The following is a 22885-nucleotide window of genomic DNA, read 5'->3' on the forward strand; positions in this document are numbered from 1 at the left end:
TTAAAAATCAGATAAAAATATTCTAAATCTATTTTGTGTTGCTGTGATTTTGTCACTGCTGGCCTTAGCGGGCTTTTCTGGCTGTAATGGACTAGATTACTGTTTCTGAGAGCACATGGATGGCATTGCAGCAAGCATGCAGCACAGTCTGCATTGCCTGGATAGAATAGGCATTGGGCAGTGGGTTATCACATTCCTTGTATCATTCAAGCCTTGCTGCAGTGATATGTCATTATGTATACTTAATCCACAGACGTGAAGCTGGAGAAGTCGCCAATGCTGCCGCTATTATAGAACATCCCAGCAGCTAGTCTTTGGTGAAAGGTAGGTGAGAGAGTTCTGTTACAAACCTCAGCTTTTTTCAGAGCTTTTTTTGTTTTCCTACTATAGGTAGCAATGAGCTGCAGCATACAGAATATCAGTGTAAAAATTTGGGCCCTGACTGTGCATGAACGTGTCTCTCCATACCTGAATAAACCAACTGATTCCAGGTTTCCTGTCTCTGGCCAGATTCTGCCACTTTGGCACATGTCTTTTAACACTTTACGCTAACACCAGGTATTATTCTGAGAGTAGTAAGTCCACCACAGTGGTTTCTCTTGGGTTTTTTTTCTCTTCTTCACAAACCTGCCATCTAATGAAGTATCTGTCTTAAAGTCTATCAATGTACATCCAGGACAGTTCCCCCTGTTTACCTGCTACCAACACAGCACCACAGTTTCTCCCTCTTGTTACCTCTTTTTATCACAACTTGTAGTCAAGATGGTTAAGTTAAAAACATGTAAAAAGGAGAGAAGATTTTTTGCCCTTCATTGCTTATGCTTTTAAATAGTCATTAGTGGAACATTGGTAGAATACTTCCTAATTTATTTCAAGAAACACAGGAGTGCACTGTTTTTAGGCTCTAGCCCAGTTAAGACTTCATGTGATAGCACAAACCATATATCTGACGTATATTGGATGATCACCAGTGCAAGTTCATGTACAGATATGTACTATTATAGCAAGGTTATATATTAAAATGGCAAGTTTGGGGTGATGAGTGATAGTCTCTCTGGGAATTGTTCATGTGTCTTTTAACTAAGTTGTAATTTGTTTTGTTAGCTTTATATTTAATTTATTTGGCACAGTCTCCTGAGGGATCAGCTGTTGTCACAGTCTCAAAGATGAGGCAGTGTGTTCCTCTTGCTACACACAGCTCTTTTGAAAATCTCATGCTGAGAGAGAAGTATGGCCTTGCTTCTTCCCTGCCTCCTTTGCCAGGACTTACAGTAACACAGGCAAGAGAGTTGAGTGGTCTTAGCAATACAAACTCATCTGAACTTAGTTTCAACATGTTGGCTGCCAGGCAGGGAAAGAAATTTTTTGGACTGGCTTCACATTGACACATCACTCCAGTTTAGGTCAGATTCTTGCTCCTGTGTGGCGTGCTGCTTCTGGGACATGACAGACTGGGGAAAGGCTTTAGCCACATAAAAACTCATTAAGTGCTACTGTATCTCTTATTCTCAAAATTTAGAACCTCACAATTTCTGTTCAACCACTGTGTAAGCCTGGAAGGTCCTCCAATGTGTAGCGTGAGGCATGGGTAGTGTCCCTAGTCCCAAACCAGAATAAGAGGGTGTGACAGATGATTCTGTGATTCTGTGACTCCCAAGCTGGTGTTTATGTCACACAGAGCAAAAGGGAAGAGGACAGATTTTGTCTAAAGCATTATATGAATGTTCTCTCAAGCAGGGTTAAAATCCAATTTTCACTGCCAGGGAAGCTCATCCTGTGAAGTCCAGAGAACCAAATAGCTATCTGCCTCTCACATCCCCTTTCAGTGGCCCACCAGATGTTCAGCACAATATCCCAAAGCACAGCATGAGGAAACAGCATTGTTCACCTGAGAGATGAAAAGTAGAGGTGCATATACCTTCAGCCAATAAAGGAAACCCCTTTCACACTCCCCTCCTTCACAAGTAGGCTAAGGGCTCAGGATGTCGAACTCGCCTTCCGGCTAAGGAGGGCCCCAAACTCCAGGAAAGGTCAGCTATGAGTTTCAGACTTGGTACCCTAATCAGGAGAAATGTCCCTGTAAGTGTCCTCTCTTGTAGTATTTTTTCTTGTTGTGAGCTTAGAAAACTCTTGACTCATCTGCTGGGTTTGTGGTCCCATTTCAAGGTGTTTATCAACTCCCTGCTGGCAATTTCCCATGTCAGGAGGACTCTGTTACGGCCAGAGTGCCTAGCAGAACAGGGTTTCAACATACTAACCCTTGCATGTCATCTAAATACATACAAGAGTTGAGTCAGGTTGAGTAAATGTGAGAATTTGGCCTTATAAAAATAACTGAAATATAGACAGAAAGTTGTTACAATGAAGATATAGAGCGAAAGACTACAGTAAGAAATACTGAGATATGGAGTGGGAGAGGAGTAGAGGGAAACAGAGGGCTTTATGGGACTGTGAAGCCCAGTACAGATGTGCTACATTAATTCAGAGGAGTTTTCTCCAGAAAGATGATAGCTGGACTAAGGAGTAGTCACCAGTGTTAACACCAGCAATGGCTTTGGCTCTGTGTGAATCCTGTAGAATTGGACCCTGTGACAATTCTCTTCTTACTCTGTGGGCCTCCAGATTGGTGTGCTAAGCGAAATAGGGTGCAGCATTCTTTTAAAGATAAAAGGACTTGTTCAAATTTTACATAATCGTAGAATTATTCTTTACAGTGGATTTACATAGACATTGTCAGTAGGGAATTCTCTCAGCAGCTTCAATTACGGTATTTTCATATGCATTGTCTGATAGGAGATGTGCTGGATCTCAAATACCTGCTTACCTGATTAATGTGGATTATTCATCCCATTGTAATTACCTGTGAATTTTAGGGTAGCAAACATGTGAGAAGAATTTGTATAAAAGCCGCAGGATTTTTGAAAGGCAAATATTTCCCAAGAATCCCTGTATGCAGGCTGACACATTTCATTCCTTATAGTGATACTCTCTACATTACAGCATTTGACTTGATGTAAATGTGATAGTGCTAAGTAATACTGACACACTGCAGTGAAATGCACTAAAGAACCACACTAGAAAACACCTGGCTATTGAAAGGTTTCAAAAACTGAGAGCTTTTCATCATCAATTTAGCTCTCAACAGAACTGTCCTCAGATGTCTGTTGTCTTGTTATTTTTCCTCCTAATTAAAAACATACCATTTTAGCTGGTCACGCTTATGAACCAGGTATACTGAATCCCTCAGTAGCACAAATGTGTGGTAACATGCCTTAGCGTTAGGCACCATTTTGCATGTAGCCTGACAACTAGGTCAGGCTGACAACCGGCTCTACACAGCCTGCGTATAGGTAGCAATGAGCTGATTGGGTGGGAATTTGTCTTAATGGGATCTGTGCTGCTAAATTACTCAGGACTCATCTCTGCAGGCATGGACAGGCAGATCTGAACTCCTCTGCTCACACAAGGGGCCAGGTGCAAGTGTGGTTTTCTGTTTCAGCAGTCATGCAGGTACATCCCTGTGTTTCTGTGTGTGACTAGCTCTTTCTTGAAAAGACCAGCCTTCCTTTTTATGGGTTAGGTTAGTAAGTGGGTGCCAGAAGAAAAAGCCCTATGTTAGCATTACCTTCCTGCACACTAACTTACTTGTCTACAGACACAAGGCTTTCTGAAAACAATTTTTTGCGTTATATTTTTAATAGCCAAAGTACTTCCACAGTTAGAATTCCTACTAAAAAATAAGGAAGATGACACAGAGACATGACCGTAGTGCAGATGGAGCTCACAAAGACAGACTCTGATATTGGCTGAATTCTGCTGAGGGGTTTAGAAATATTCTCCTGAATGATATTTACTGACCTTGCTAATTTTCACCAATGTCATTACACAGCTTCAGGTCAAAACAGACTGAAGTGAGAGTAAAGAGGAGCCTGAATCATCTGAGCTACATTTAAAGTTAAACAGGGTGCTGATAAGAGCTTTATGATCTTGAGCTCATTATAGCCTCTGCAAGCAGAACTATATTGATACATCAAATTGTACATTAACACTAAAACCCCTGTGAGCAGCCTTTTTGTTGCTCTGGGAACATGTACAGCCCATGCCAGCACAGAAAGCAAACACAAAGAGCTTAAGGAAATATCTGCTCACACTTAAAAGTTCTCTGGCCACTCTTTTTCCTTCTACCACATAATAGGTATGGTGTCCATCATCTCCCTCTGAAAGCCTTTTTTATCATCAGTGACCATAATCCAGGGTTACCACTTCCTGACAGTGACGTATTGTATCTCTGCAGTTAACAAAATCTCATATAGCCCTTGAAGGGCTCAAAGGATTTCCTCTCCTCTTTTGGGCACTGCTTTCATTTACCATTATAGAGAGATGATGGTGAGGATAGGGTTAGATCTGTACTGATAGGACCCATGTCCCTAGACCTGTTTATCGTGTCATCACCAGTTCAGTGTTTTACCTATTTATTCGGCTGCAAAGAGTATGCTTGTGCTGTTACCACAGGAAATCTCAGCCTTTTACATATGTATGTGCGAACTGAGTCTGGAGGCTACGAAGTTAGAAAGCTGTAATAGTTCCCATAGTTCCCATGTACTGATCCAGGAACCGGTCTCAACTTTGAGCCAATAGACTCTATTTCTGTTGTCCCTCAAGGGGACAAGCCAACGTCTGCCTCTTTGAGAAATCCAGCTCAACTCATTCCTGAAACACAGTGCCAGACATGCTGACATGCATTGAGTGAAGTGTTATAATTGAATGGTTTGGACAATTTGAGACTTGAGATGTGATGAATACTTCAGCAGAAATCCTCCTGATACTTTCCCTTCATCTACAAAGAGAGTGGGTGGTTTGATATCTGCATCACTAGTTACCCACCAAACCTTACTGGGAATAATTAACACCTGATCCAAAGACATAGCAGTTAGTTCTTTCAAAAAAAAATTACATGCAGAAATGAAGAGATGCCATTTTATTATTAACCTGCTGTGCTGTACAGGAAAAATGTCATCAGATTAAGGACCAGATCCTGCTCTCATTTATGCATGTGAAACTCCATTAAACCCAACAGGAGTCATGCACACATGTGTGGGCAGGATTTTGCCCATAATCACTGATAGCACCTTTCCTCACAGTTCACATGCAATGTGGTATAAATCTGTCTGAGTCTTTCTGAGGTATATGAAAGTGGCAACATGCTGAATTTGGAGGATGGTAAACAAAAATACAGGTGATTTGAAAAACACGCTAAAGGAGAGCTTTTTTCAGTATGATTTCACTTTGTCTAATTCACTTGTTAATAAGGCCATCCTGAAAGTTCCATCTGTCAATTTGTGTTTAACTGTACTATTGATAGATCTGAAAGGGTTGCCTACAGCAAAACTTGCACAGTACTTCTCATTATAAAACTCCAGCTTTATTGCTTAGAATTTTGCCCTGGTTTTAACTGTGCTGAAATGAGCTACATCAGCTGCCTTTCTAGGGGAGAATTTGTTGGGAGACTTTTGGGTACTTGTCTTTCTAATACATCATCTAATTTTTTTCACCTATTTTTGAGAACAAACTAAAGGAAAAACACAGTTTACCAAACTAGAAATAAACTTACAACTGTTTTATGGAGACCTAGCTGTTTGACCTTGGGCAAGGGATTTGCAATTTGACAGAGAAGCTGCCTTTAGTCGGGGATGGGGCTTTTGTAACCAGCCACTGGGAAAATCTGCTTTAATTCCACTGAGTTATGAGCCCTGAAAAATCTCAGGTTCATTAACACAAAGAATTTCTAAAAATTTTCAAACAGGGCTTTCTGGAGGCTGATTTGATGCACTGGTTACTAAAAACACAACCAATTTCAAGATCTACAGTTAGAAGATGCCCCTGCCAAGCCATGCTCCAAACACTGTTATATATCACTTGCCAGGACCCATGTCACCCATATGCAGCTGGGCAGGTAGTGTCTTTCCTTGGCCCCTGCCTTCACCTCACTACCTCACCTTGCCTCCAGCACACATGCTGCTCTGTGCTACTGCCTTTTTGCCACCAAAAATCACAGGTACTCTTTCTAAAGGGGGCCAGAGGCCGGGGGGCTTTCAGAAGCTGTTTTGAGTTTCTAACCATTCTTATTATTCATACTGAAGTAGCTTCACTGGCTTCTGTGAACATGACATTCACTGCGAGGTAGCCCACAGAGGTTTTAGTTAGCTCTGGGGGTTGTGTAGTATTATTATCATCAACATTATTATCATTATTATTATGGATGACTGGCAAATTCTTAAATAGCAGTATTTCACCTATCCCTGTGCAACATGGCAAGTTTAACTTGAACTGCCCAGAATCTGGAGGTCTTTTCTTCCTTTTCTTCCTTTCCTGGAGGCAGAAGAGGATTGATTTACAGTTTCAGCACAAGCAGCAGTGAATTCAGAGCCAGGGCTGCTCCTGCATCCTTCACCCAGGAACCCCGCCAGCCAGAGCACTTCCCTGCTGTGGGAGACATGGGGATCTCCCTTGGCTGCCAAAACAGAATATCCCACAGGTGTCAGGATGGAAAAAATCTGCTTTCAGACACACAAGCCCTTCTTCAGGTCTTGAAAAAAGAGCTCACATGCCAAAAAATTGTTTATTTTTAAAATTAGACTCACTGGTCTCTTTATTCGTATGAAGTGGGACAGTGTCAAGAGGACAGTGTGGGAGCACACATACCCAAGTGGAGGTTGGAGCTGGGGGATTGTCCTCAGGCAGAGGAGGGAATTTATCTTGGATCTGATGGTCCTCAGACTTTTCATATATCTTTCAACTTTCAAGACCTTTTGGAAAAAGTAAACCACCCTAATTCCTTTTCCAGTTTAGGCTAGATTAGGCTTTTGATATTTGAAATAAAGTCTTTAGCTGTGGGTCAAGTCAGTGAGTGACTAGGACATTTTTTCCTGTTTTTAATTTTAGGGAAACATTTCACATTCTCTTCAGTCCAAAGTGAAGCTTTAGTTCAGTAATTTTTTGGTTTCATTTCTGAATGGACCCCAAAATTTCTCACTGTATGTCTTATTTCAGACAATGCCCTACATCATTACTGCTTCTTGGTGGCAACTAATGCAGAGCTGGGAGGATAATTTAGGCGACAGCCATTCAACCCAGCATACTTTCTATTAATTACAGCAGGGTGGGAGTATTGGTTTTCCTCTAGCTGGGAAAAATTATATGAAAAGAACACATACCACTGCAGGTCAAATCCCCATCTTGTTCTGCAAGCTGCAATATGTCATGTCTGTGGAGTTGCACCCATTTACAGAAGGTCTGAATTTTGTCTTGCTCTTTCCTGATGATGTTTCCCTTTAGTAGTTCACTTTATGGTCATTTAACAGTAACCTAGCACACATGCAGGAGAGGTGTCACAACATCAGTTACCTGAGATTATTGTAAATGATGTGCCAGCACCTGAAGGAGATGTTAGGATGTATGTCAGATCATCATAATAGATACAGTGTTGTACCAGGCAGCACAAAACCAGATGTATTTATAATTCCTGCAGCTGCAGCCCTGCTATTAGTTAAGTCTAAGAATGAAGCCACTGATAGATTTGTCATAGATGAGTTCTCTCTCTAATAGAAAGAAAGTGATGAAAGGAAATAGATGGTGACTCAAGTTATTGGCAATACAGAGAGTCTTTAACTATATGTCTTCAATTCAGAGCCTGCCAGGTGCATGTGACTGTCATTTGTTCCTCCCCAGACCACTCAGTGCCCTCTGCAGTACAACCTGATGTGGTCCTACTCCAGGTCCCGATGAGAGGGGACAGATATCCCTATCAGAAGCGGTGCAATTACTGATAGTCCCCCCAAGGAGAGGGAAGATGTATAGACAGCGGGACTGACTTATGCAAGTCACAGTGTTGTAGATCTGGGGTAAAACATGCTGGCCAGGCTGGGAGGGGTCCTTCTCATTGTGTCTGTCTCTGCTGAAGCTTTTTGGAAATGGATAAAAGATTTACATTCTTCACATTACACTCAGGGATGGTTCAGGGACACATGAACTAAATTCAGAAGTGAAGGGAGGTCCTTAGAAACCCTGTAGCCATCTTAGCATCATCTTGTACCGAAACTGTTGTACTGCTGCCAGCTGCAGCCTTAATGTAGAGCTTTCTGCACCATATTTCATTGCTTTTGCCTGGAAATTGAGTAACTTCAATAACTGTGAATTAATTTTCCACATTTAAAAGAAACAGAAGGGTATATGTCTAGAAGTTTGGGAGAAAACCATTAGGGATCTCCTGCCCAGTCAGGCTCTGAGGGCAAGAGATGATTACTCAGATCTCATCATGAATATTCAGAGATGGAAATCAGAATGCAGACAGTGGAGTGGGGTGAGGTGATCAGGTAACACTGACATCAGAAAAGCAAGCTGGGGAGAGAGGAAAACTAAACACATTTTCTTTTTCCGATGATGACGAATAAAAATGACATCAAAGTGTGCTACGTGACTTAGATGCTAACAACCAAACTTGTCCAGGGACTGATGCAAGAGCCATGTTGTGTTAAACTGTGGGTTTTGAATATGGGGGTTATCTTATTGTAGAAAGTTTTCTGGAAATCTTCAAGGAAAGGACTATGTAAAGACTACCTATGACCTCCATGCCTTTAAAGACACTTTAAAATGGATGTGCTTCGACTATAACAAAATTTTGATATACTTACCTTGATCTATTAATGACAAAAATTGCCATAATTAGGAATCCAAAAGCCTACATCAAACCATGTGGGAAATAATATTTAGAGTGGGTAAAATTTGTGCTTTTAGATCAAAGTCCTAGTGTAATACTAGAACCTGTTGATAATATCATAGGACCACATGTGAAAGAAATCAATGTGTGGTTTTTGTTAAAAGGTCTTAGAAAAGTGAAAAATACCCCAGCTGTGTAAGTCTAGAAAAAACTGGGCATTATTAAGCCTGCCTTTTTGTGATTCTTAATGTCTATGTGCATAATTCCAAATCAAACATATTCACATTATTAACTTTTATAAGTTTATTAGTCTCAGTGCTAATGAAACCATTCATCCTTTGCAAATGCACATGGCTCCCTAATGAAACTTCAATAGATGGATCAGCAGTTAAGTGAGTACATCCAAATGTTTATGCCAAATTCTGTTTGCTGCAGTGAACAGGGAGACCAAATCTCTTCCAAGCACATATCTATACTAACCAACACATGTAATGATGCCACCTATGTAATAAAAGTTCCCTTTACCTATAAAGAAAACGATACATTATATAATATACTGGTATTTAGGATAAAATTTTCCCTTTGACTTATCCTGGTATCAGTCAGAGAAATTCCACTTAAAACAACCAACATAAAAAATAGTAAAAATCTAGCAAAATGAGAGGATAAACAAAATGCCAAAATCATAAATATACTAGAAAAATATTTTTGAACAGTAACTCAGCAAGAATTCAGTGATGGACGTTCATGTCCTTATTAGTAGAGTTTTGAAATCTAAAGCTTATGCTGATAATTATGATTTTAACACTGTTTTCACCCTTCCATCTCTTTTCTTTGTTTACCTGCCTGCATTTTCCCAGTTCATTTTTCTAGATGGGTGTATATTTAGATGCTAGAATGGGAAGTAGCTGATATGACAGAATTCCTTTTCCTTGAAGAGTTGGTGGTGTTTTTTCTTTCTGACTCTCAATTCAGAAAGCTATACGAAAAGGGCACTTCTAAATTTGGGAGTTTCGGGTTTACTACTAATCCCAGCAAAAACGCTTGTGTCTTGACATTGCAATATTTTGGATTTTTTTCCTTATCATGAAATGTTTGAAAAATGTATATGGTTTGGGACTTCAGGATTCGTTTTCAGGAATTCAGAGAAAGGAAGGTTTTATTATTATGCCAAGCAAGAGAGAAAAATGCATTTTCTTCTTGACTATACATATTATCTTAATTTTTTTCATTATTCTCTACATTGAGGTATAAATACTGTGCCTGTAGCCAAATATGTATCTCCACAAAACAAACAGAAAACATTCTTAAACCAATGAATTATTTACTTTTCAAAAGACATTTTAATCCTATTAACAGTAAATTATATTACCTATTGTGAAAGCAGACATGAAAGAAATATCTGAAGCATGCAATTAATTATGATACCAAGTGAAACATAATATTTATGCTCTCCTTGTGTAGCTGGAACAATTTTTCTTTCACTAACTGTGAGTCATCCACTGATTGAAGTCTTGAAACTGATGATGAGAGAGTTGGCTGGCACATCTGCCATAGAGGTTTCATTCTATAGATAATTAATACTAAAGAAAAATCTGGGGTTTATTCTTCTTTATTCCCAGTTCTCTATTTTTTAAACAAAATCTCCTCCTCCTCCTCCTCCAACATATCTCTCTGTTTAGAGGTTATGTGCTTAAAAATATTAAAAGACATCAAAGTCTCTGGTAAAGCTAGGGAATGAAGATGTCACTGAAAAAGTGTCTGAACCACAATTTCAGATCAAAGTTACATTTCCATGTCAGAACATCAAAAATCTTTGAATCCTGATTTTTATATGGTCCATTTTAGTGAATGGGCTCAGGACACAGTTCATTTAATGACCTGAGTTTGGAGTCTCCCCCTCTCTCCAGGAGGCTGGAAGTGCTCAGATAGCCAATTCCTATTACAATAGCCTCCTATTTTAAGAGGTTGTTTTCCTCCCATTGTCTTACTTAATTTTTGCACTTGTTCATATTGGGTGCTTGTAGTGGCTGGTTAATTAGCAAACTAATGCAATTGCATTTGATTCTCATGGCCTTGATTCTGCATCCCAAACCAGCAGTACAGTTGCGTATGGCAGAGAATCTTTAAGTACCGCACCCTCTTTATTTGGCAGTTTTCTACTGTATTTATTTTCCCTTTCATTTTTCTTCTATTGGATTGTTCTATTTTATTTTCTTATTCATTCATTTGGCTTCTACTTTTTCACTCCCTCTCCTTCCCAAAGGATGCCCTCATTTTACCACTTGCTTCTGAAAAGATTTGCTTTGAAAGTCCGTTCATATACACCCATCTGAAAAGTTACAAGAAATAAGCCAGAAAGGTGTTCTGTGAGGAGTACAGCTGCTGTCCTCCCCCGGGAAAACTAATTCATCAGCTCTTTGAAACAGACTGTCTTAACTGTTTAGAAACTACGACCTATGGATTTTGTTCATTAACGTAAGTACCCTGCATAGAAATACCTTCTAGTGTTACAAGCAGGAGGCAACCCCTTGGCACTCATGACTTTGGTTAGGTTCTTCATTTCAGCCTTAATAATTTTATGGGTTTCAGGTGTTTAAAATCCTGTTTTCAGGTCTTAAAAAAACAGTTTGTTCTCCTTTTGTAGCACCAGTCTAAAAACCTTCTTTACAGTGTGACTGATACACTTATTATCTAGAGTTTCTTACCATGCAAGTCCTTCTGTTCAATCATTTTAAAAAATCACTTCCTATAGCAACCTATGGCCTTCACTCCTGTTCAGGGGAACTTCCCTTTCCCTCTTGATGGTACATACCCCAACCCTGCAGCCAAATATTAATCGAGTATTTCAATCCTATGAAACTGAGGGAGGTACAGAGCGCATGGTGTGGGTACATTCTTTCCACTGCCTTTGGACTCACTGGACTGAAGCACCAAACATGATCCATATCAGAAGCCAGCCCAAACATTTCTTCCTTTCTTGGCATATCAATAACCAGACGGTTATTGTCTGACCACATGTCATACATGGTTACATACATAATCGCCCAACTCCCATGGAGAAAAGAGCCAGTTGCTAAAATGAAATAAATTTCAAAAGATACTATAGGAAAATTTGAATGTCTAATATCTCCAACACAGTTCCAATTTTCCTAATGCATGACTCCACTCACCTTAGCTAAATATTCACTGATAATTTTCCTCCATCATTCTCAACTCTGTAAGCTTTTAGGGACAGTTGTCATAAATCAGCATTTCATTGTTTCTGGCTATCACCTCTTTACAATAAAAAAGATGTTATCAGTTAAAAAGTAAGAAATGCAGCATGGTCCGAAGAGCACAATTATAGAGAATACTATCAAACTACAATATAAGGCCCATGCAAATCCACTGCTGTTATCTATTTCATAGATTGTAAAAAGCTAGCAGTAGTAAATGTGCAGCAGTATAAAAAAGCAGTGATAATACAGAAAATAAAAGCCTCTCTAATCCTTATTAGCAATTTGCACTAAACAATGGGAATAAACTCCCTGCTAAAATTTTGTTCTAGGAATTTACCTCCTCTTCTTTCTGCTTGTGTGAGTTCTTTTGGTATCTCAGTTCAGCTTGCTAGCGAAGGTGACAAGCAAGTGTCAGCAGGTACATACAGGTATACTAAATGCATACAGCACATATGAAGGACACCACTGTGTTGCAAAATCCATTCAACTTTTACAGGTTTTGTGTTTTCTTTTGAACAAAATCTGTAAAATCACCTTTTATCTAAATAGCACCTTCAAGAAGTATTTTTTTCTATACTGCTCAAATTCTCATTTAATAGATCTCCTTGCAACGTGTCAGGGAACTTGGACAATATTTTACTGTAGCAAATAACATGACTTGAGTGATGAAATTCACATCTCATCACCCTGCAAGCACCTGCAGAATAATGACCCTCCAGCCAAAGGTCTTTCTCTGAAAATGGGCATTTTGCAAATAGGAGCCAAAATGGTCTCCTCACTGCACTGTCTCATAGCAGCCTTCCACATGGCTGTGGTTATCATATTCACATAAGTTTTTGCTCCACTTCTGCTGCAGTGAGCCTCACTCTCTGGCCAGGCAGCCTGCATCCCAGTCAGTCCAAGATTCACCTGCAGAAGGGTACTTTTGCAAAAGCCTGTGGAAAAGGGAAGGCATGAAAACAGAGCTAGAAGCATAGACAGACTGGCCCACACAGCCTGACCTGTCTCCTCCTGAACATCTATTGAAACTGATTGATCTAATGTCTTGCATCTGCCAAACTGTCATTCAAGCCAGAGGGGATTTGGATGAAGACAGGGGAAGCATTGTAAAAATGAATTTGGGCGTTAGTTTACTGAGTAAGCTTTGAACTCCTAGATACAGCAAAATTAGCTTATTGGAAAGACTATACCCACAATGAAAAGGCTCCACTAGATGGGGGAACAAGAAGGGAAGGGGGGAAATGCTGTTTGAGGAGTTAGTAGATTTCTTCCCTTGATTTGTGCCTGAAAGAAAAAAACATCCCAGCTGTCTCCTGCATTGTGTGAACATATACATGCATTTAAATTACTTATATCATTACTTACAGATGTAATTGTGAAATATGTTCTTTTGCATTCAAAATTAGGGGCAGAACAGATGGTGAAAACTCAGTTTAAGGCAATATGTCCATTAAAATAACCCATACTGTTTGTGTATTATAACAATAGCAGTCTTCAACATAGCTGAGATTTTTAGCGGTGCTAGATTATGATAGAAATACAAATAGACTGTAAGACAAAATTCAGTATGACTGAAGATTCACCCTGAAAAAATTTAGCTAATTTCTCTTCAGTGGCTGTCAACAAATGAACTCACCTCTGCATCCCCCTGCCTTTACAGTATTGACTGCTTTGTACCAAAAAGTGAACAATAAACTTTTTGCAGTTTGAAGGTTGGCAAAGCCTTCTCTGTATTTTATTCTCAGGGACTCACAGAAGTTTGTAAATTCCTCTGCTTGGACAATTTTTACCTAAAAGAGTGTATATATTACAAACATATATATTTATTTTATAAATATATATATACACATTCTTCCTACAGACAGAGCAGCTTCTTTTCAGGAAAAGGAAAATTAATGTATCAGGCTAGGTTGGCATACTCAATTTCTATTAGGAGAACCTGAATTCATTAACACTGAAATTTCGATCAAGGGCTTTGAATTCACAGTATTAAAGGAATTTTAAGGAAAAAAATTTAAAACCTCTGTTGAATTATTGGTATAAGTTTTTAAAGTGCTACACAGATGTAATGTCACGAATGAGAGCCAGCTCACCTGCAGTATGTTCTACCTATGTCAGATAGGTTACCTGGGGCATTTTGAAAGAGTTCAACCCTGTTTCAGTAAGCTCTTTTTTAATGAAAGGGCAGCTAGCCTGGGGATGCTAACACAGGAGCAGGAGCAGCCCTACTCTGAATAAGCAGGGAGACACTGTAGACATCAGGCTTTGCCCTACTCTGAATAAGCATCAGGAGACACTGGAAGGGGAAAGTGCCCACTCAGCTCCCAGCCAAGGCATTGGCAAATGCCTGACATGAGTTTCATCTTCCAGGGGGGCTGTGTGCCCATTTTGTTATATACGAGTTGCACCCTGAACTGTGCAATGCTCAACCCAACTCCTCTGGAGCTGGACTCAGAGGCTGCTGGCTCTGCCTCTCACACGGATGTCCGTGGAGTGCTGTGGGCAACCAGGCACCTTCCTGGAGGTGTGCTCCAGAAAGGACCCATTCTAGGAGCAAACAAATCTCAGTTTTTGTCTCTGGACTGTAGGCTTTTCACCCTTCTGAACATGAAGAAAAGCTTACAAATGTGAGCTAGGTACTCCCTAAAGGCTCAAAAAGCAGTAAGCCATTAAACCTACCATTAGGTTTTCTGAAAAATAACTTGTAGTCCAACTCACTCTGCTAACACTGAGTATTGTAAACATTTTTTGGCCTTGCAAAGTAGTTTTTCTAAAAGCAGTAAAATGACAATTTGAAAAAAAAAAAAAAAAAAGTGCATTGTATTTTGGACTAAATCGCCTGTAAGTAAAGCACCAACAAAATATTCCATGCTCTCCGTTTGCTTGTGATCCAGCACAATAAAAATAGAATAATAGCCGTGAGTCTTATGCCTTGCCATAAAATCTGGCACACCCTGCATCATTTTGGATAAGTAATTTCCATTCTACTTCGTTCACTTGCACATGGTAAAGTAGTTAACAGGAACATTTATCCTTTTCTCTTATTCCATCAGTCCTGACATTTCAAGCTATAATTCCCAGTACATTGAATATACATGGTTTTGGTTCATTCATGAAAAAAAGTGATGCTTAACTTTTAAAGAAAAAATGATGTTTTGTAAGAAGTTTAAAGAAAGACCAGATTTGGCTTCTGCATTTGTACAGCACTGAGCACAACAAGAATCACACCTCTAATGCATTATATTAAGCAAAGACTAGAATGGTAGGTCTTCAGTCACATACATGTAAGGGAGAATTTATTCTAAACAAGACAGATGTGGGAACTCTTAAGCAATAAACTCAGTATCATATCTACTGGAATTTGCTAAAAGGCATTTCTCGGTGGGGCACTGTGCCTTTAAATCCTACTTATAAATATCCTACTTTTTTAAGGGTGTTTCTCCCATGGGCTGCTAGAACAGTTGAGAGTTGAAAGATAATAACAGAAGATTGAAAGAACTTGATTTGGTTTCTTGTATTCATTTAAATATACAAGATATGTTAAGGAGTATATGGTGGTCATTAGTAGATCTAATGTGCAAACAAGAATAAGCATTAACCATGAGAGAAGCAAAGTTTTAAGCCAGTACTCCAAATGTGTCCACGTGTGTGTGGAAGGAACAACCGAATTCAAAGGTGAAGTTCAATGAACTGCATGAGAGGACAGAAGCGCTTTCAGTATGCATGAATTACTTGTATCACACTTACCTTTAATTACACAATGTCAGTCTTCCATTGTATCATTTTTAAAGCCTGAGGAGTAGCTTTTCCTAGGCATTGATTCAAAGCTTGACTTGTGCACTTTATGTTTATTTAGTTTTGCTTTCCTCTGAAAGTATCTGAGATGACAAGTTCAGATCTTAATATTATCTGGCCATAGTATAAGCAGTCAATGTACCATTATCTACCCTTTCTTCCTCTTCCTCTTTTCCAGTAGCACATAGCAGTTTTTGTGGATTTGGGCCCTTTCTGCAAAATGTCTCAAATTGTTATAGAAGAGGGGGAAGGATAATTTATAACTTCTGGACTTAATGTCTATCATAACACCAGATTTAACTACCTTTGTGGTCTCTTCAGCCCTCTGTTCAACTGCTTTATTGCCAAGGTCTCACAGACTTTGCAGTGAAGTTGATCTAGAGGGCTGATGGAAGACCACTTCAGTGCAGCTCTCCTTAAGTTTCACTCTCTTTCAAGAACACTAAAAGACTCCTGCTTTATGATCTCTGCTTTTCAGGTTGTGTCTGTATTTCCTTACCTTCTAGATCCAAAAGACACTCAGAGGAAAGTATTTGACTTTTCTGAATTCTCTAGTTCTCCTAATTACTTTTTAAGAAACAGCATTATTAATCATGTTTCTAAAACAGCCAGTAACTCTTCTGAAATAGATTTAATTACTAAGAGGTCCAAACAGAGCAGAGCACTCTCCACCTGTCAAGTTGGACAAGAGAAATCAAATGCTTTATAGCAGCAGTAGAATCCTCCATTGATCTTAGAACAGCTGTTAATAAAGCTAGGATCAGCAGAAAGACTCATTAATTCAAGAAAGAGTTAACATGGTGTAAATGGGAAATGTCGCTAGTACTAAAGAAATGGTCATCATTTGGCTTACAAATATCAGTTTTACAGATACAAAAGATGTCCAACACTCTTTTTCTAATCACTTAAAATGTGATGTTGTTTACCATGCTAAAATCCGTCATTAAGAAATGGAAAAAGCAAAACCATGGGAGGACTTGTGCAAGCTGTGGATGCATTTGTTTATTAGTGACTCCTGATAATCAGAGGAGTGTGTGCATCCATATGCTACTGTTATACTGTGGTTAACTTTCAGTAACACTTTTTTGTTAAATGGGAATAGCAACCTTTAATTAGGATTTGGGGTTTGGTTCTGAAATTGCCATACACCTGCTTATTCAAAACAGATGTTTTATCTGCAGTGCAGTTTCACTCATAATATGTTATGACGGCAATAGCAGGTTGCTAACAAAATACAAAGGAAAGGCAATATCTGCTTGCTGTGTTCTCTTATATGAGGTTAATAAAGTTGACTGATTAGGAATATCAGTTTGCTTTTACCAACATCTGACTATGTTAGCATGCCACATTATAATCTATGTGAATGTATCCTTCAATGCGCTGTCATTGAGACTCTAATTCAGTTTTAGTCAGAAAACAATTATAAAATGACTTGGCCTTTATGTTGCACTTCATTTTTGTAGTGCTTCATGCATCATCAGCTCTCTGTGCATTACGTCTCCATCCCCATTTTACAAACAAAAGAAGCTGAAGCACCGTCTAGCACTTAAACAATGCGCTAGCTTGGCCAGTCTCATGCCAATAGCACCACAAACACAACAGATACAATGAGGTTCCCAAAGCCTTACCCCTCATGTAAGGTGATTCCTTTCCTGGGTACACTCAATAAGTCCTACAACTAAAAGATGTGAGGGAAATGCCTGGAAATGTTAATTGGAAGTGTTCTGGGCTCAAACCTGGTACATGGGAGGGAACATTTACAGAATCACTTGCTCTGTCTTTATAACTGGCTTAGAAGGTAGAAAATGCTTCTGATGACTCATTGCCCTTCAGATTTTAACTAGAATTTGCTTATAATCTGCAATCAATATCCTATGCAAGTTGAGGGTAGCAGTTAGGTGTTGAGGAGTCAGGAGAAGCCTGAAGCTGTCCTGTTGTCATGAGTCAGTTTTACCATGTTTATCCTGAAGTGTGCACTGGGAGAGTTGTCCTGCCACCACAGTCAGGCCACCTGGGCAATTTGTGTCCCTTCTTTGTCAGGAAGATGGAAAAAGGAGGGGTGTCAGCAGAAGGGAGGAGAACAGTGCTGAGGTTACCTGGCCCAAGTGCCAAGAGTGATGCAATACCGAGGACTGAAGCTTCACAAAATAGACATCAGCATGCCTCTCTTTGTTTCAGCCTTACAGTAGTTAAGTGGGTCTTTGTCATGCCTTCTCTGTCAAGAATGTAAAATTGTCATATTGAAGGCTAATGTAACGTGTCAATTTATTTTATAAAGGTACCGTGTAGGTTTCTAATGTGATATAGATGTTAAGTAATACGACAAGAAAGGCATTACTATAACACAAAGATACAAATTTTCTGCCATATTAGCACTTTCTATATTACAATAAAAAAGCATATTGTGGTTGAAAAGTGTGTATCAAATCTGAAAACCTTGAGCTTTGGTTTCATCAAGTTTGCAAAATTTGTTTCAATCTGATCTTCTTCTGTATTATATTTGCTGCCATCCAGAACAATAGTTTGGCACTCTTGAACTGGTCCATTGCCTTTGATGACATGGCTTTATCATTTCCAAGAAGCCTACAATGAGCAAACTAGCGTTCTTACCATGTCTTAAACTGTTTTCAGCATAAAAAATGAAAGTAGCTATAGCCAAATGAGTACAATGTCCTGGTTTACTTGCTTGTTTTTTCTTTGCTTTTTATCACTTTTCCTTTGTACAAAACGTTTCTCATAATTTCAGACTGTGAGAACACACAGGCTGTAAAATTGTTATATATTGACTCCTTCTATGGATAATAGTTTCTTTTTGGAAGAAGGTTTATGTGATCTGACACACAGCGAAACAATCTTCTAGGCTCCAGTTTATTGATAGGCCACAAGTACATGTCGATCCACTTTGACTTTTGGACTTAGTGATGTAGAAAGTGAAGCACCTGTTTAAGTAATTTGCTGAATCAGGGCCACAGTGAACTGAAACATCAACATGTTATGTAAATACAGGTTTATAGCTTAGCAGAATGAACATGCTGAATGCATAACTGAACAAAGAGTTTATTGAGTGAATCTCATCTCTCTTTGTGTCTGCTTTTAGAATACCTGTGACCACATCCTGGTTTTTTTATGTTTATTTGTTACTTGAATATAGACAGTGACTACCTTTAACAGATTTCTTTTTATTCTCTGGTTTGATTGTTTAACATTTGAGATTTACTGCTTGACGGGATACCTATTGAAAGGACTGGAAAGATTCCCGTTGGCTTCAAAGGACAATGAATTGTGCCCGGAGCTCTGGTACAGCAAAGCATTTAGACACGTGTTTAAACATTGATGCTTTCAATGGGAGTTGAGCACATGTTTAAGATAAAGCATGTGCTATGGGCTTTGTTGCATAGGGAAGCACTTCAACACATTCTTAAATGCTTTGCAGAACTGGCACTACAACAACCTCTGCTGTTAGTTACATTTTTTATTTTTATGGAAAAAAAAATAAAAGCACTAGAAGAAGTTACTGTTACTTTACGATAAAAATATATCTAGTTTTGAATGGGCAGATTCGCCTTCTGTTTGTTTGGAAGAAAGTTTACATACACTATGATCTATTTTTGAAGAGCAGAATTTAACCCTATCTTAATAGGAGATGAATGGATTTTTTTCCATCCTTTTTCAGCAGTTTTAGTTTGGCACTTGTTTAAGGTGTTATTAATGTGCACATTCATGAGAGTCTAGGGCCCTCAGTAGTTCTCTATTATGAAATGTCCTTTTTAGCATGTAACAACTTCTGCCTCCTATTCACGATCCACTTTTAGTGGTCTCCCTGTTATCACTTCAAATACTTTCCAGGGAGTGAAGAAGGAACAAGAACGCTCAAAGAAACGTTGTCTTCTCAAACCATGTGCATTTTCATTAGGATTTCCTTACTTCCCCACTCCCACATGCCTTTCCCCATGAAAGTGAGAGCAATGTGCCTCTGACAACTATTTATCCTTCTTTAGAACTAAATATAAGCTTAAAGGGACAGTCAAGAAATGCAAGATGCTAAGGCTTAAAAATTTGCTTCTTTTTTCCACTTGGAGAACTGAGCCTTTACCATGTGAGATGAATGCCATTATATATCGGCAAACTCACTGTCAATGAGTTTGCCGATATATAATAGCAAAGTGCCATTATATAACGCAAAGTGCCAGTGAGGCCAAGGCTCAAGAAGTTCATGTTCTTTCACAAATGAAGCACACAAAGGGAAAGCTTCCCCTAGGAAATGGGATTGGTCATGTTCCTCGCTCACAAAATCTCTGAGAAATCCTGTGGAGTTTCAGAAGAACAAATCTGTACAGTTCACAGATGAGCTTGTCTTTGAGCTTCAGTGAAGTGAGCAGCGAATATATTAAACCAGTTCCAAACTGTCTTGGGCACTTTTAACAGCTTTGACTATGCTTACACTGCAAATAGCATAAGAATGTTATTAACAAAACTTTTAATGCATTTACTCAGTAATCCGAACATGTGGTTGCAATTCTTATTGATGTATCCAGCCTAGTCATGATAGCTGTGCAGCCTGATGGAGTTAGAGCCCCAGCTTGCCCAGCATCCTGGCTAAACACTCTGACGTGGTCCAAGCTGAACACCCGATATGCTCCTGTCAGTAGCTCAGCTAACTCATTTAAAAGCTGGCTTGGATATAATTGCCCCAAATACAGCTACAGATTCAAATTGCAGAAAAGCGTAACCTTGAGAACACCCACACACAAAGTCACACTACTTTAATGACACTGATAATAAACTACTTTAAGTTGCATCAGACCTGAAATCTAAAAAAAGATAGGGAGCTACTGATAGTCCAAAACTAAATATATGAAGATAAGATTCACAAAAACCCAAAACACTGGGAAAGACCACACGGGTTCCCTCAGGTTTTCAACTACCTCCAGGTTTGACTTTGTGGAATGTTTCTTTAAAACATTACCTTTTTGAAAGAAAAGAAAATACTTGTTTCTTTGGTTGCTGTTCCTCCCCAAAACTTCAGGGCTTGTTGTTGTTTCATCAACAAAATAAAAAGAGAACACCAATTTTAGCAAATTAAAAATGATGAATAAGAGAACCTTGTTTCTCATAGATATCTACTGAGGAGAAGTTATGAAAACATGATGTTATTCAAATTGTACTTTATTCTCCCACTTCTAATATTTACTCTGTCTCAAATGGCCTGAAACTTTTTGCCTATAAAACTAAATAACATGTCTTCAAGAAACAATACCTGACACAAATTAAAGCTTTCCTAGCTAGCGAGGAGTCCAGTGATGGGGAGATGGCTACATCTTCCTGATGTCCTGACAGCATTTATGTTCAGTTTTACAGCATGTGGGTTTCACCCTCTGCATGCTGTAGTGCAGTTAACATGAGCTCATGCCATCCCCTGAATCTCTGGCTACTTTCTGCACAGTCTTTGAAACCATCACTGATAAGGCTTCCTGGGATGCTTTTTCTGCTTCTGTGTTGAAAGTGTTACTGGTTTAGACTTGAGACAGAAGACACTCTCAGTAGAAATATTTTGAAGACAAAATAAATAAAAAAGAAAAAGTGGAAAGGAGTCAAACAGGCAATTATTTGTAATTGAAAAAACTATTGATTTTCCTTTTGATACATAGTCTAAATTATCCCTCAAGAAAAGTAGTAATGCATCTTTAAACAGATTTATTGGTCCTAGCTGTAAAAAAGTGGCTTATTTAACTTCAGTGCCATCACATTTTTCTGTTTTCATTTGATACAGAGATAGAACATAAATGCAGACACTGGAGAGGAGGTTTGATTCAGGGATCAAAAAGATTCCAGGTCCTGGAAGGCTCTAGGACTCTTTCGTAGTTTTATTTTTTCTCTCACTTTCCAGTTTGCAGGTCCCCAGCTCTCCATCCCTCCTGTCTGTGTGTCTAAGGAGTAGCCTGTTCTGCCCCACATCTCCAAGCTCAGCCCTCAATGGGAGGCAACATTTGTGCCTGCACAGGAGTGCACCACAAGATGTATGCACTGTTTTCTACTTAACTTTGTCTCACATACACTCAGATCTGAAGGCAAAAAAAGTCCTTCAAATCAAATCCAAGATTACAGTATTACCGTAAAATAATAATGCATTGTCAGGACTTCATACAGATATCTGTCTACCAACCTGCTGCTTCTGCAGGTTTATTTTTTTCCTGGCACTCCTAACAGTTAATCTGTAAAGGTAGTCAGTCCATAAACCAATGTTATGCAAAAGGAGAGTTAAAGGCTGAATTACAGAGTGTTACAGTATAAAAAACAGCAAAAATGGCTATGATTTTCCAAAGTATAACCATGTGTCTGTCTGGATAGCTGGACGGATAGAAGGCAGAAGAAAAACTCTGCATAGTTCCATTGCCAGTGAAATTCACACAGGCTCTGTTTCTGTGCCTTTGAGCCCAAGGTTCAGATTTACCTGTATTTGCTAAGGTGCAAGTCACATCAGAAGTTTACCCATAGAAGGACATTTCATCATGTTTCTGCATTCTCAGCACTGTCTCCTTCTCCCACTCTTTCCTGAATCTATTCTCTGGAGTCCAATGATATAGATGCATTCACTCTTTAAGCAGTCTTTAGTGGCAGTACTAATTTGTGTCTCTTTCTTCTATCCAGGATACATGTGCACAAACTCTGTGGCACCCTGATACCCCCAAAACCTCAATCTCAGTTTGATTGAAGATGGGCAATGCATTCAGGAGCTTTTAAGGGAGATCTGATAGACACTTAACCCACTCACAATGATCTGGTCTCCTTTCCTCAGGAAAACCAGGAAAAAAGCTAGAGTCTGCTTCACTGGAAATGTTGTCTCTTGTACATATATGCTATGGTGCTATGGAAAGGCTTAATACAACTACTATGACTCTTACCAGTCTCTTGTAAGAGGAAAAACAAATATGCATGTACACAATTCTCTTTGAAATAATGTCTTTGTGCTAGGATGGCAATCAGGTAGGAAAAGGGTGATAAACACAGATAAGGTCACAAATACTTGTTCTGGGAGATTAAAAGCATATCACAAAGTGGTATTGCTGATATTCCAGTGATATCCCTGTGGGATAAAATGCAATGTACAAAATTCAATGACAACAAGGGACTTAAAATGTTTGAAAACTATATG

This window comes from Strix uralensis, chromosome 1, assembly GCF_047716275.1.
Source record: "Strix uralensis isolate ZFMK-TIS-50842 chromosome 1, bStrUra1, whole genome shotgun sequence".
Classification (NCBI taxonomy): Eukaryota; Metazoa; Chordata; class Aves; order Strigiformes; family Strigidae; genus Strix; species Strix uralensis.